The sequence below is a fragment of the Pseudorca crassidens genome, chromosome 7, assembly GCF_039906515.1.
Source record: "Pseudorca crassidens isolate mPseCra1 chromosome 7, mPseCra1.hap1, whole genome shotgun sequence".
In the NCBI taxonomy this organism is placed as follows: domain Eukaryota; kingdom Metazoa; phylum Chordata; class Mammalia; order Artiodactyla; family Delphinidae; genus Pseudorca; species Pseudorca crassidens.
Genome location: NC_090302.1, coordinates 112,687,505 through 112,703,119, shown reverse-complemented (window position 1 = coordinate 112,703,119; position 15,615 = coordinate 112,687,505). Strand labels below are relative to the sequence as shown.

General features: G+C 35.9%; 1 long non-coding RNA gene across 1 annotated transcript in view; it reads left to right on the top strand.

Annotated features, from left to right (window-relative positions):
- LOC137228233 (uncharacterized) overlaps positions 1-15,615 on the top strand; it is a 560,753-nt gene that overhangs the window by 347,041 nt on the left and 198,097 nt on the right. The window contains exon 6 of the long non-coding RNA XR_010945217.1: positions 14,540-14,658. This is a non-coding gene — a long non-coding RNA (uncharacterized lncRNA). The remainder of the gene's footprint in view (positions 1-14,539; positions 14,659-15,615) is intronic.

Genomic DNA, 15,615 nt, shown 5'->3' with positions numbered 1-15,615 from the left:
GCTGTCATAACCCAGACACTTAGCCCCATGATGCTCTTTGTATTTCTAGCCTCCAGCTCTCCACTGCCTCCAGTATACCCTCTGGATCTGAAGTTTTATAACATCAGTACACCTCCTGTAACGGAGTTTCTCAGCTTTTTTTTAATCCAGCTGAAATGTGACTTTTCCTCTTGAGGACGCACCTTCCCCAATAGCCATCTCGAGTGAAAGATGATTGTTTTGTTATATTTCATGCTCTGTAGGACCTAGTGTTGAGATAAATGTCTTTTTAGCTCCTCAGTACTGTTGCAAAACTACTTTTCCTCTTTTAAAAAAATGCCAGGTAATTTGAAGTGTATGCTGTCAGTTCCCAGCACCTACAGCCAGCCTGTCACTTTCACTGCCCACTCCCACTCCTACGACTTTCACACAGACTTCTTTTCGACCATCCTTGGTAATTTCATATGGTTTCCTTCATATGGATAATTCATTTAACACTTTGGCCTCTCATATTCCTGACCCCTTCATCCATAATAATCTTTCTTCCATCTTAACAACTAACTCTTACAATCATATTGTATAACTATCCCACATTCTAAATCCCCAAATTTGAGCCCCCAGTTCTCTCCCGCACTGTATATTCCCATTCACTTTTCCCAGGATTTTCACTTCAACAATTATTTGATGAATTGAGACCTCTGGGTCCATTGATGCTTCCACCTTCTTAATCTTCAGTACTTTCATTATATTCCTCTTTTCTTTTTTCAGCTGAGGGACCATGTCCATCACATATTCATGCCCCTGTAAAAACACTTTTCAAGCTTGCTTTTCTTGCCTTCTGTCAAAATTTCTCTTAAAGCCAAACCCCTGGATTAACCTAATTAATTACCGACAACAGTGCTGTGTATCTAGGCACTTGAGGATTGTTACAGAACACTGAACCATCAAGCTGACTTGTTTCAACTTGATCTCAAATCTCAAATGGGCACTTGATACTACCTGGCAATCCTACTGTATCTCCTCTGTAAACTTGCTTTCTTACCCTCTAAAGATCACCAGTTTGCATCTTCTCTCCTCACATTTCCAGCACACCCCTTTATGACCAGCTGATAGATTTTCCCCTGCCGTCCTGAGAAAACGCAGCTATCAGGTAGGTTCTATCCTATCTTCTAACTAGACATGCACTAGTATATCTGCGTGTGCACCCATGTCCTCTTTTTCTTCTCTCCTTTCAAAGGGTGACACCTTCACCTGTGCTCAAAATATGCTAATCCTGAAAAATTTCTCTTTCTCGCATCACCAGCTTCTCATTCTCTACTGGATCAGTTTTATCAGTATACAGATACATACTTCAGGACCACTCATCTTAAAAAATAATTCCAACCCCATAGCCTTCTCAACTGTTTTCCTATTTCTCTGCTTTTCTTATTAGCAAAACCAATTTTCTGTTCCCCAATGACTATCTTCTACTCTGCACTCTCCTTTTTTTTAACAATATCCAGCTAAGATTCAGCCTCCATGGCTTCTTTGAAATTCCATGTTGTCAAGGCTACCCACAAACCAACATCTTGGCATGTCTCAGTCATGAACTTACTCAGATTCTCAAGGGGATTAAAGTCAGTTGTCCACTCTATCCTTTGTAAAGTGATTCTGCATCTGGACTTCCGTGACATCACACTTTCCTGTTTTTTCTTCCCCTCTGTGCTCTTTCTCAGCTCTGTTTTTCTGTCCTTTCCTTCTGTACCCGACTTACACTGAGTGGCCTCGGGGAACTGTTCCCCGTGGGTCACCTCATCCGGTCTCATGACTTTAAAAGCAGCTGTGTGGAGGCATCAACAAAGGCCTAGGTTTGCAAACTATCAGAAGCAATTAGTATGTTTTATAGTCTCTTCACAAATTACCTCATCAACTTTGTGGAGAAGGGAAGTAATAATCATAGTGTCATCTTCTCCCTCCAAAAATTATTCTGGTTTTCAGAAGCATTTTAAAGAACAAAGAAAAGAAAGAAAAAGAAAACAGAAATCAATGATGCTATTTATCCACTAAGCACATATTCCATGAACTAAAAAAAAAAGTCCATTTTTTTCATAAAACATATTGTTTTGTACCTCCTTGAAATTGTTTTGAATGTAGAAGTTAAAAGTTAAATGCAGATATAACTGTTTTATTGAATTTGAACAAAAGAAGTCATTACTTCATCTTAAATAAGGCCACTTGGTACATAGGGCATAGTTAAGTTTAATCTTCTTGGGGTCTTAGTTTAACTTGATTATTTATGTTATCAAGACTCTTTGTTTAATTTTAGGGGTTTTTTTTATTACATCAAAGTAAGTTTGTGGTTTTATGTGTCCTGTATAAGATATTTTTACCTATTCCAAGATTACAAAGATTTTCTTCCATATTTTGGGGAGCAGTTACATAATTTTAGCTTTTACATTTAGAATTAGAATCCTTTTCAAGTTAAAAATTTATGTACAGTGTGAGGTATGGTTCAAGTTCATTTTTCCCCCACATGCGTATCTAGTTCTGTAAGTATAATTCGTCAGAAAGGTTTTGCTTCCTCTTTGAATTATCTTGTTAAAATTCAATTGACCATATATATGTTGATCCATTTGTGGACTCTTTCTTCTTCCATAGTTTCTATTTTTAAAAAAGGAGATTTTTGTTCTAATAGCATCTTTTTTTATTTAGTTATTTTGTCAGAATTTTACAGAAGCGTATTTTTGAAGGTCTAATAGTTTTGCAAGGCTTGTAATGAAAAACTGCCATAAGCTTCATAAAGCCTCTTGCTCCCAGCCTTCTCCAGTAAGTTTCCATTATTTTCATAGCTCACGTTTTTGATATTGGCCACCACATGTTACTGTTATACTTTTACTTCCTGACTGTTTTTAGAAGTTTTAGGGATTAAATTATTTTTCTTGGTTGATTTCCTCTTCATGTTGGGACACATCTTCCTGTAGTTTGCTAAAGAAGAAAAAATTAGCATTATAAATTTTAAAAAATCCAGTTGAAATAGATATTAAAAATCCACTAGACATCTTGAAAGATAAAGTTGAGGAAATCTTCAATAAATCTCAAAAGGCATAGCAATATAAAATTGCAGAGAAATGTAAACTATAAAAGAGATTCCAGTATGTGAATAATAAGAGTCCCAGGAGGAGAGGAAAGAGAAAATAGCAGAAAGTAAGTCATCAAAGAAATAATTCAGGAAGAATTTCCAGAACTGAATGACATGGGTTCTAGATTAAAAAGGGTCACCAAAAGTCTACGATGACTTGTGAAAACACATCCATAACAGGGTGCTTCATTATAATATTGTAGAAAACTAGATAAGATCCTTCACGTTTTCAAAAAGCATGCAACTTTTTATAGAAATTATCCAGAACCAGAAAGGCATCAGATTTCTGACTTAGAGCAGGGGGGTGGGAAACTGTGGTCCACGGGCACATTGTCTATGGCTACTTTTGTGCTACAATTGCAGAACTGAGTAGCTTTGACAGAGGAATTATGACCTGCAAAGCATAAAATGTTTACTCTCTGGCCCTTTACTGAAAAAAGTTTGCTGACACCTGCTTTAGAACAGTAGTGGAAGTTACAGACAGTAGGTTAATGGCATCAAATTTTGAAAGAGAAGTATTTTTACCTGAGAATTATACAGTCAATTAATGAAATTTGAGAGTAAAATAAAGATATATTCATATGTATAATCTCATATATTTACTTCTCAACATGTAATTAAATTCAACCCTTTCTCCCTTTGTTGTTTTTTTAAATTCCCTCTTTCCTGTTTACCTGGTATAAATTTGTTAATTTTCTCAGCCATTAAATTATAAATATATTCTAAATAATTTGGGATGTGTGAGCAGTGACTTTGACATTGAAAGCATTATGTTTTCATTGGAACCATGGAGAAAATGAGCTCAGATCCAGGATATAGAGTGGATGTGGTCACCTGCAGTGAGCTCAGATCCAGGATATAGAGTGGATGTGGTCACCTGCAGAGGTAAAATGGGCCACCCGACCCAAAATTTGGTCTGGATGTGGAGACTGGTGATACCACACACACCAAGAGTTTATGAAAAGGTTCATTCCTCATTTCACGAGGGGTTCTAGAAAGCAGAGAGTGTTTCCAAGCAGGTCCACAATGGTTTGAGAAAGCCATGAAAGGGTTGTGTAGCGTTTTAGAGGCAGGGCGGGACGAGGGTTCTCGCAGAGACTCTGGGACTTGGGTGGTCTGACCTTTCCACCAAGCCCCAGGGGAGCACAGTCCACTCTGTTACCAACTTATCCTGTAGTGGGTCAGAAAACAAAGGGGGGCAGTGGGGCTCGAAGCTGTCAAAAGTCAAACATCAAATGGAGTCAGACTTTTTGACAAGAGTCATGAAGATAATAACAGTAATTACACAAAAGCCCATCGTTCGAAGGTTGATCCTGCCTTTTTCATTTGTCGGGTTTCTTCCTTCTAATAGAGCAAAGTATTTATTTTTATTTATATTAGAGTACCCAGGAGGAAGAGTCTAGCAGTGGGGTAAGAGAGCGATCTGATGTTATTATCTGGCAGATATTAAGTTTAACTTACGGGGGATGACATATTTATTTTCTAAATAGTTTTAAAATTATGGTTTGTACTTTTAAAAGTTGTTTGCAAGGTAGATGGCTTCAACTTTATTTGTGAGAGCAATTACTAATGTGACTCTTTACAGGGTAAATTGTAGGCCTGCAGAACATAAACAAAAGTTCTTCAATGTCCAGGGCCGATGCCTCCTGGTAGTAGAACGCACATACTCGAGGCTGGGGACCCTGTCACCTGGTCATCGTGGTGGTACCCAGCGGAGCTCTTATGTGATGTCTTTCAGATGAATTTTCAGGCAGTTTAAACTTCTAGGCATAGATAACTGCATAGTTCATTTAGACCAAGTGGTGAGGCATTTCGTCTCCGTGACTGCAATACTTTTGAGTCCTTCTTTATACTATTATAGTACATCTACACGTAGTACTAAAATATCACTTTATACCTAGCTTCCCATAGATGGGTTGCCCCTAGGTAGTAATACAAAGCCTTCTGGTTTTCTTGTTAGCATTTTGTACATAACAGATGTTTAAAAGTGGTATGAGCAGAATACCTGAATGCTTAAGTAATGTTTCTGAACAAAGTTTGAGATGATTTATTTTCAGAATTTCTTTGCTGAACCTATGAAATACTATAAAAATATTTTTTACATTCATTTCTTAAAAGTTTACGTGGTGTACGATATTGGTATTTCAGTGGGAAGCTTTTGCTTGGTAGAGGCTTCTGATTACTGAGACTTAGGAAATGTTTGTTATTTTCTAGTGCACTCAGAAAGATGGAAGACATAAGTAAGCGGTTTATGCTTTAAACCTGTGAAGAGGGATGTTAGTCATTTACTGTCTGGTCCACTGGAAATGACTCAAGATGTGGCTTTATGAATGCAGTTACAAATATACTGGCCTTCATTGAATAGACCTAATGTACCGTCTACAGATTATTAGAAAATATTAGTAGTATCATTGGACTCTACATACATTTAAAAGTCACTGTCGAGGGACTTCCCTAGTGGCACAGTGGTTAAGAATCTGCCTGCCAATGCAAGGGACACGGGTTCGAACTCTGAGCTGGGAAGACCCCACATGCTGTGGAGCAACTAAGCCTGTGCGCCGCAGCTACTGAGCCTGCGCTCTAGAGCCCATGAGCCACAACTACTGAGCCCACGTGACACAACTGCTGCAGCCTGCATGCCTAGAGCCCGTGCTCCACAACAAGAGAAGCCACTGCAGTGAGAAGCCCTCGCACCACAACGACGAGTAGCCTCCACTCACCGCAACTAGAGAAAGCCTGTGCGCAGTAGTGAAGACCCAATGCAGCCAAAAATAAATAGATTTTAAAAATAATAAAAAAAGTCATTATCTAAATGGTGTTGATACATTGTAAGTTTGGAGTATCATAGAAAATTTATACCAGCTTTAGGAATCAAAAGTGTTCATATGTTGTTAAAGTTTGGATTTACCTGTTTAATTTTGTTATGTCGTTTCTGGTCTCTTCAGAAAGAAACCTTTAAAATGGTCTTTCCTCTTTCCCCTTTAGTTACCACCTTTCGACTTCTCTGTCATGTATGATATCTTGCTAATTTTAACATATTGGGTTATATATGTACTTATTATTATGCCAAATCAAATGCCTAATTATATTTTTTAAAATTTTCATGCAGCTTAATTTTTAAAACACATTACAATTTTTTTAAGTAGATATACATTGATAATAGTTATGCTTTCCTAATTACCCTTTATCATTGTTAGATGGCCTCTTTATTTCTATTAATAAGCTTTGTCTTATGTCTTTTTTTTGGGCTGCGTGGCTTGCGGGATCTTAGTTCCCCAACCAGGGATCAAACCTGTGCCCCCTGCAGTGGAAGCACAGAGTCCTAACCACTGGACCACCAGGGAATTCCTCTCTCTCTTTGTATATGTATATATATAAACAAGTTTTATTTCTTTTTCTATATATAAAACAAATTATATATATAATTTATAATTTTAAATATTTTAATGTTAATTTAAAAAACTGCAAAAATTGAGCATATATACAAATGCCCTGAATAAATTATTTTACTATTTATTTTTTTATATCTTTTTATATGTATATTATTTTATATCTTAAAAGAAACTATTGTTTTACAATCAGAGAAGACAAAAAGATAGAACACAAATGTAAATGGTGTACATGCATGCAGTTATGTATTCATATTTATTTTTACTTTGATCCAAGAACTTATAGTAAGGTTCATGGTATGTAAATTTAGATAAATCTCCTGGTTAGTATTATTTTAATGAAAATCCTTCAATTTCCTGAAACTATTATTAGGGAGGGCATATTGTGTTTAGATAACATTATACGATTAGTAAATAGAAAAATACTGGATAGGAACAAGCTTTGAAACTTGTCTAAATTTTTTTAAAACTCCTTATATAGTATTAGATTTATAGATGTAATTGTCATATACAGAAGTACTCAGAAGTCAATAAAGTGCACCAAGTATCATCTGAGTTTTATAGGAACTAATTTATACAGCCTACCAATTATTTAGATTATTACTTACTTTAGTTGAAGAAATATTTATATCCTTTAGATATTGTTTTAGTAGTGATAGCTACTTTGATATCAAAACAAATATAAAACATTTAGAAAATTTTCTTTGATTAAATCTTGTGTACAAATATCCAAATTCTTAGAAAAATTAAAATGTAATACTTTCCCTTTAATCTTTCATTTGGTCTATGGTAACCACATTATTCCTTTTATTTTTTAATAGGTGTACTTTAATATTTATTTATTTATTTATGGCTGTGCTGGGTCTTAGTTGCAGCATGCGGGATCTTTAGTTGTGGCATGCAGGATCTTTAGTTCAGGCATGCAAACTCTTAGTTGTGACATGCGTGCGGGATCTAGTTCCCCGACCGGGGATCAAACCCAGGCCCCCGGCATTGGGAGTGTGGAGTGTTACCCACTGGACCACCAGGGAAGTCCCAACCACATTATTCTTAATTCAATTTATTAAAAGAACTTTTTTGTTCAGCGGAATTAAGTAAATTTTTTTCCGTAAACGCAGTTTTTAAAAAACATTGAAGTAGAGTTGCTGTACAATATAGTGATTCACAACTTTTAAAGGTTATACTCCATTTATTGTTGTTATAAAATATTAGATATATTCCTTGGAGCTTATTTTATACCTAATAGTTTGTACTCTATATTGCTTTTTCCCCCTTCCCTCTCCCCACTAGTAACCACTAGTTTGTCTTCTATATCTGTAAGTCTACTTATTTTTTGTTATATTCAATAGTTTGTTGTATTTTTAAGTTCCACATACAAGTGATATCATATAGTATTTCTTTTTCTGACTTATTTCACTTAGCATAATGCCCTCCAAGTCCATCCATGTTGCTGCAGATGTCAAAATTTCTTTTTTTTTATGACTAATAGTCCATTGTTTATATATTCCACATTTTCTTTATCCATTCATCTGTTGATGGACCCTTAGGTTGCTTCCATATCTTGGCTTTGTAAATAATGTTGTTATTGACATTGGGATGCTGGTGTCTTATTGAGTTAGAGCTTTTGGAGTTTTTTGGATATATCCCCAGGAGTGGAATTGCTGGGTCATATGGTAACTCTATTTTGAGTGTTTTTGAGAAAGCTCCATACTGTTTTTCACAGCGGTTGCACTAATTTGCCTTCCCACCAACAGTGTAGGAGGAATCCCCTTTCTCTACATTCTCACCAACTTTTTCATTTGTGGTCTTTTTTTTTTTTTTAACATCTTTATTGGAGTATAATTGCTTTACAATGGTGTGTTAGTTTCTGCTTTACAACGAAATGAATCAGTTATATATATACATATGTTCCCATATCTCTTCCCTCTTGCGTCTCCTTCCCTCCCACCCTCTGTATCCCACCCCTCCAGGGCGGTCACAAAGCACCGAGCTGATCTCCCTGTGCTATGCGGCTGCTTCCCACTAGCTATCTACCTTATGTTAGGTAGTGTATATATGTCCATGCCTCTCTCTCGCTTTGTCACAGCTTACCCTTCCCCCTCCCCATATCCTCAAGTCCATTCTCTAGTAGGTCTGTGTCTTTATTCCTGTCTTACCCCTAGGTTCTTCATGACATTTTTTTTTCTTAAATTCCATATATATGTGTTAGCATACGGTATTTGTCTCTCTCTTTCTGACTGACTTCACACTGTATGACAGACTCTAGGTCTATCCACCTCATTACAAATAGCTCAATTTCGTTTCTTTTTATGGCTGAGTAATATTCCATTGTATATATGTGCCACATCTTCTTTATCCATTCATCCAATAATGGACACTTAGGTTGTTTCCATCTCTGGGCTATTGTAAATAGAGCTGCAATGAACATTTTGGTACATGACTCTTTTTGAATTATGGTTTTCTCAGGGTATATGCCCAGTGGTGGGATTGCTGGGTCATATGGTAGTTCTATTTGTAGTTTTTTAAGGAATCTCCATACTGTTCTCCACAGTGGCTGTACCAATTTACATTCCCACCAGCAGTGCAAGAGGATTCCCTTTTCTCCACACCCTCTCCAGCATTTATTGTTTCTAGATTTTTTGATGATGGCCATTCTGACTGGCGTGAGATGATATCTCATTGTAGTTTTGATTTGCATTTCTCTAATGATTAGTGATGTTGTGGTCTTTTTGATGATAGCCATTCCGACAGGTGTGAGGTGATATCCCATTTTGATTTTGATTTGCATTTCCCCATTCATTAGCAGTGTTGAACATCTTTTCATGTGCCTGTTGACCATCTGCATTTCCTCTTTGGAAAAATGTCTACTCAGTTCTTCTGCCCATTTTTAAAATTAATTAATTTATTATTTATTTTTGGCTGTGTTGGGTCTTTGTTGCTGTGCATGGGCTTTCTTTAGTTGCAGCAAGCAGGAGCTACTCTTCGTTGTGGTGCACGGGCTTCTCATTATGGTGGCTTCTCTTGTTGTGCAGAATGGGTTCTAGGCGAGCGGGCTCAAAAGTTGTGGCTTGCGGGCTCTAGAGCACAGGCTCAGTAGTTGTGGTGCACGGGCTTGGTTGTTCTGCAGCATGTGGGATCTTCCTGGACCAGGACTTGAACCTGTGTCCCCTGCATTGGCAGGTGGATTCTTAACCTCTGTGCCACCAGGGAAGTCCCTTCTGCCCTTTTTAAAATTGAGTTGTTTGTTTCTTTGATGTTGAGTTGTAGGAGGTGTTAGTATACATTGGATACTAACCCCGTATCAGTCATATCCTTTGCAAATATTTTCTCCCATTCAGTAGGTTGTAGTTTCATTTTGTTGATGGTTTCCCTTGCTGTCAAAAGTTTTTAAGTTTAATTATGTCTCATTTGTTTATTTTTGCTGTTTTTCCTTTGCTTTAGAAGATGGATCCAAAAAATATATATTTCTGCGATTTATGTCAAAGAGTGTTCTGCCTAAGTTTTCCTCTAGGAGGTTTGTAGTATCTGGTCTTACATTTAGGTCTTTAATCCGTTTTGACTTTATTTCTGTATATGGTGTCAGCAAATGTTCTAATTTTATTCTTTTACATGTAGCTGTCCAGTTTTCCCAGCACCACTTATTGAAGAGACTGTCTTTTCTCCATTGTATATTCTTGCCTTCTTTGTCATAGATTAATTGACATGGATTTATTTCTGGGCTTTTTATCCTGTTCCATTGAAGTGTATGTCTGTTTTTATACCAGTACCATACTGTTTTGATTACTGTAGCTTTGTAGTATAGTCTGAAGTCAGGGAGTGTGATTCCTCCAGCTTTGATCTTCTTTCTCAGGATTGTTTTGGCTATTAAGGGTCTTTTGTGTTTCCATGCAAATTTTAAAATTATTTTTTTCTACTTCTGTAAAAAATGCTGTTCGTATTCTGATAGGGATTGCACTGAATCTATAGATTGCCTTGGGTAGTATGGTCATTTTAACAATATTAATTCTTCTAATCCAAGAACACAGTTTATCTTTCCATGTGTGTCTTCTTCAATTTCTTTCATCCGTGTCTGATAGTTTTCCAAGTACAGGTCTTTTACCTCCTTAAGTAGGTTTATTCCTAGGTATTTGAATTATGTAAATTTTAAAATTAAAATAATTTTGATTTTTTTAAACTTACTATTTACATTTTCACCTACTTTAAACTTAAAATTAAAGGTAAAGATTTCTCAGCTGGAAATCTTTTCTAATTTGTAAGAATAAATTTATTCAGAATTAGCCTTTAATAAAAATTAGGTGTCCTGGGAAGCGTCTTTTTGCCGGCTGAGCAGACTCGAACCAAGATACACAGGGTTAGGCTGTTTGCACATCTAGCTTTTAAACAACTACTGATTTCTGTCATGTTGTCCACTTGAAAATTTAAGTTCCTTTTTACTAGTTAAATTCATAGCTCAGCAGGAACACTAAACCTATATAAACCAAAATTAGATGTGAAATTCAAAAGTTAAGTATACAAAGTAGAGCTCAGTTTAAGATAACACTTTAAACTTAGTCCAAACAAGGGGGGAAAAAAAAAGAAAGGAAACTTTTAAATTACGTGTTTAAATACTTATAGTTTTTGTGACCAGGTGGAAGGAAAGGAGGAGGTTAACTGACCTTTTGTCCATGCGTGAAATGATTGACATTTTTATCCCTACAAATTCTGCAGTTGACCTGGAGACTTATGTGAGAAAGAAGAGAAATACAAAAAGATTTAAAAGAATGGAATTCATTAAGCTTTTTCTCCCCACATTAAAATTTCCAGTAATTCCTGCTCAGATTCTTATTCTCTAGTCAACCAAGTATATGTACACTTTTTTAAGGCTTTTAATGTAAACTTTTGATAATGAAAAAATCCAGATATATTATTTAATTCTGTTATTTTTACTGAATTGTCCTCTAGTATTTAATTTCTTTTCTCATGCTAGTAAATTTATATTTATGTTCATAACAAATTAAGACACTTACAGACCTAAGGAAAGTTCTCTCACACTGAATTGGTATACTCTGCTATTTTCCTGCCAAATGAAAGAAAGCTTGATTATGTCTTGACAGTTACATATGCAAGAATTTAAACACGACCTTTTTCTTCCATTGCTGCAACTGAATGAAATACATTGAAAAAAAGTTCCTCTTCAAAATGCATTTGCTCTGAGGCATTCAAGGCTTTTTACTCCGTAGTAATAAACCTAATTTCAATTAAACTTCAATTAACAAGTTGATTCATATTAAAAAAGGAAAAAGTCACCCACACTTGCTGGAGAGAAGTTTTCCTGTCTCTGTTGATTTGACCAAACAGAAAATGTGCTACATTTTCTTTCCAATAACTTTCAGAACCTTTTAAGCCTTTCCCTTTACTTTGTCTTAGAGGGAATTCTTACAGGTTCAGTGACAAAAAGAGAAGTGCTCAGCTCCACATGAATGGTAAGGTGACAGGAGTTCTCAACTCTACTCTTAAAATTCCCATTAGGGACTTATAACCTCACTTAGTGTCCGAGGATTTGGCAGTGGTGAAATTTGTCCTGTCAGTTCTCTGTTTAAATCTAAATGACAGCAGAAGTTTGCTGGGAGCATAAATAAAATTCTGCATTATGTCTACTTGTACCATTGTTAGAAGCTCTAGTTTCTGTAAGCTTTCTTAGTCTCTCACAAAAGTGAGGTAGATAATAGAAAATAATCAACACCAAAAAGATATTGTGGCTTTTTCTGACATTTTAGGGAACAGAAAATGTAAAGGGAAAAGGGACACAGAATGTCGTTCCTACTTTACAGTGAAAAGTTACCTGTGCATATTCTACTGACTAACATTATTTTCTTAAAAAAGTGCTCTCAGGCCAAGAAATTTTGTTAATAATGGAGGTTAGAGGTTATGTCAAAGATATAGCTGTCATAGTAAAATTTGACACAAATGTCCTTGGAAAGATATCACAAATGATGAAAGTCTGCTTCATGAAATATAGAGCAGGGTATGGTTAAATTTAGTCTTATTCAGATCTTGCTTTAACTTGATAAATCAGCAAATCAAGTTCTTACTTATTGTCAGAGTTTTTATCAAGAAAGTAAGTCTCTCCAACACACAATCTTCACGAGTGAAGTACCTTTCAGTCCAGGGAGACTGTTTCCTCTTTGGGCAATAGTGTTTGCCTTCCTTGGAAAAATGGAGACCCACATGGACGCACAAATGTATACTTTTATATTTTGACTAATTTTACTTTGGAAATAACATTATGGAATATTTGACATACTAAAAAGTCAGAAGAGCAAAACAGAAAAAGACTCCCCACGTACCTGCCACACAGCCAAAGATTGAAAATATTACCAAAAAATTAAACACACGATTGTAACCTTCTCTGATCTTGTCTTCGTCTTCTGTTACTTTTTTATATTCCAGTGTCTTTAGACTATTTTTAGAGATGGATGGATGAGTAGCTCCAATGAAACCTTTCTATTTGAAGCCTTTCTCTTTGTTGTATGTGTTTCTTGTATGTTGGTTTACTTGTTAGTGTTGCCGGAGTGTTGGATCATGTGTTTTATACAAAACCTTTGGATAAAGAAAGATATATCTTTTGGCCATAATTCTAATATTGTTCAGCTTTAATCTGTATTCTGCAGTAATTAATTCATTCTGCTGCTTAGATTCCATTGGCTTTCTCTCTTTATTTGGACCAGTTCTCTCATATAATAATTTGGATCATTTTGTTTTGTACACATTTTTTGTTTTTATGGAGCTTTTAGTTTACTTACATTTTAAGGAAGGAATTCTTGACCTCTGTCAGATAGCCATTTCCATCAACCTCTGAGTTATTTTGTATTCTTTGGGCCCCATAGGGCCTCCCTCTCCGTCTTTCCATCCTCCCTATTCCAAGCTGGACAGGACATTCTTGGCGACTGAGCTGAGCACACTCTTCCCAGTCACTCTTTCTTGCTTCACTTCTTTGAGATCCTCAGATAACTTCCTAAGCAAAGGTGTGTCTTTGTTCTGTTGTTATGTGTGTATATTACATTGTTATGTATGTGTGTTATGTTATGTCTTTGTTATCTACTTGTTATGGATTTATATCTTTCCTCCCTCCTTTCCTTCTCTTTTCCTTTTTGTCTTTCTTTCTTTCTTTCTTCCCTGTATTTTAATGGTAGCTCAGGAGGAGGAGATAAAAGCATATGCTCACCTGCAGTCTTGGTCCAGGGGTTTTAAAAAAAATTTTTGGAAAAAGTTTCAGACTTACAGCAAAGTTGTAAAACTAGTACAAAAAATTCCCAAATGCTCTTTACTCATATTCCCCAAATGTTAGCATTTTACCACATTTACATTACTCTTTTTCCCTGAGATGTTTGAAAGTTGCAGACAAGATGTCCTTTTTTTTTCTCTAAAGACTTCGGTGTACATTTTCTAAAACAGACATTCTTATACTAGTACAATTATCAAAATCAGGAAATTAACTTTGATCCTAATACCTTATAGGTAGTTAAAATGTATCAGTTGTCTAACCATTGTCCTTTATTATAGAAGAAAACTTTTTTCTTGCCCAAGGTCTAATTCACAAGCACACATTACATTCAGATGTCTATGTCTCTACTTTCCTTTACTTTGGAACACTTCCTGAGATATTTATCTTTCATAACCTTGGCATATTTTTAATACCAGAGGTTAGATATTTGTAAAATGCCCCTCAGTTTGGGCTTGTCGAATGTTTCCTCAGGATTAGATTCAGATTATACATTTTTGGTAGCAGTACATCAGAAATGCTCTCATATCCACTTCAGCGCACCTATCAAAGTGTGTATGACATCATCTGTCCCATTACTGGTGATATTAACTATGATCGCATGGTTAGGAGGGTGTTGAGGTCTCTTTAAAAACTTATAAGGACTCTTACAGAAAGGATAGCGAATAGAAATGACAAAGTCAGGGAAGCAGAGCCACAGTGCGGTACTCTGGGAATAAGGACCTGGAGAGTGAAGACCTGGAAAAGAGAAGATCAGATAAAGAGTTGCTAACCAGTCTTCCCGAAACACAGGGTCAGGTGGCTAGCTGATGGACCTTGCACAGAAATTCAGGATGCCGGGTGTGTGCAGTCACCAAAGTCGGGACCTGAGGGACGAACTTCGGAAAGTTCTACGGGACCCTGTTGCATCTGTGAGTTTGTTGTCTCTGTGGACCCACAGAGAAGTTCTGGTAGTGAGTCTGGTGTTTCTGTTGCTCCGCAGAATGGGAACTATGTGGGTAAATAGGAAACACATTTTTTCTCAGTTTTCAGTTTCTTTTAAACGTTAATTGACAACAATGCCATTTATAATTGTATTAAAATATGAAATTCCTAGGGGTATATTTAACAAAGTATGTGCCAGGTGTACATAGTGACAACTACAATCATTGCTAAAATACAATAAAGAATCTATCTAAGTATATATACACCGCACTAATAGATTGAGAAACTCAATAGTGCTGAAATGCCAATTATCCCCAAATTAATGTACAGTTAAATGCAATCCAAATCAAAATCGCAGCCAAACATTTTTTTGTAGAAATTGACAAGCTTTTTTAAAGATAATACAGAAATAAAAAGGACACAGAATAACCAAAATTATTTTGAAAAAGAAAAACTTACAGGATTCAACTACCAGATTTCAAGACTTTTTTTTAAAGCTATATTAATCAAGACAGGATGAGTTTTCTATAAGTACAGACGTATTGATCGATGGAATCAGTCTGTACATATATGGCCAATTGGCCAATTGCTTTTCAGCAAAATTATCTTACTATTTTAGAAAAGGTCCAGGCAAGTCAGTGAGTAAAAGATAGTTTATTTTCCTCCCGCAAAAGGCACTGTAACAATTGAAAATCTATATGCAACAATATGAGCTCTTATCTTTACTTGACCTCATACATAAAAATTAACTCAAAATGGATCCAAGTCCCAAGTATAACAGCTAAAATTATAAAATTTCTAGAAAAGAGCATAGGAGACATTCTCAGTGAACTTGCAACAAGTAAAAATTTCTAAGTAGAACATAAGAACCATGACGTTTGAAAAATGATATATTCATTTCAACAAAAGAGTGATAATTCTGTAATACGTTATTTTTTGTCCCT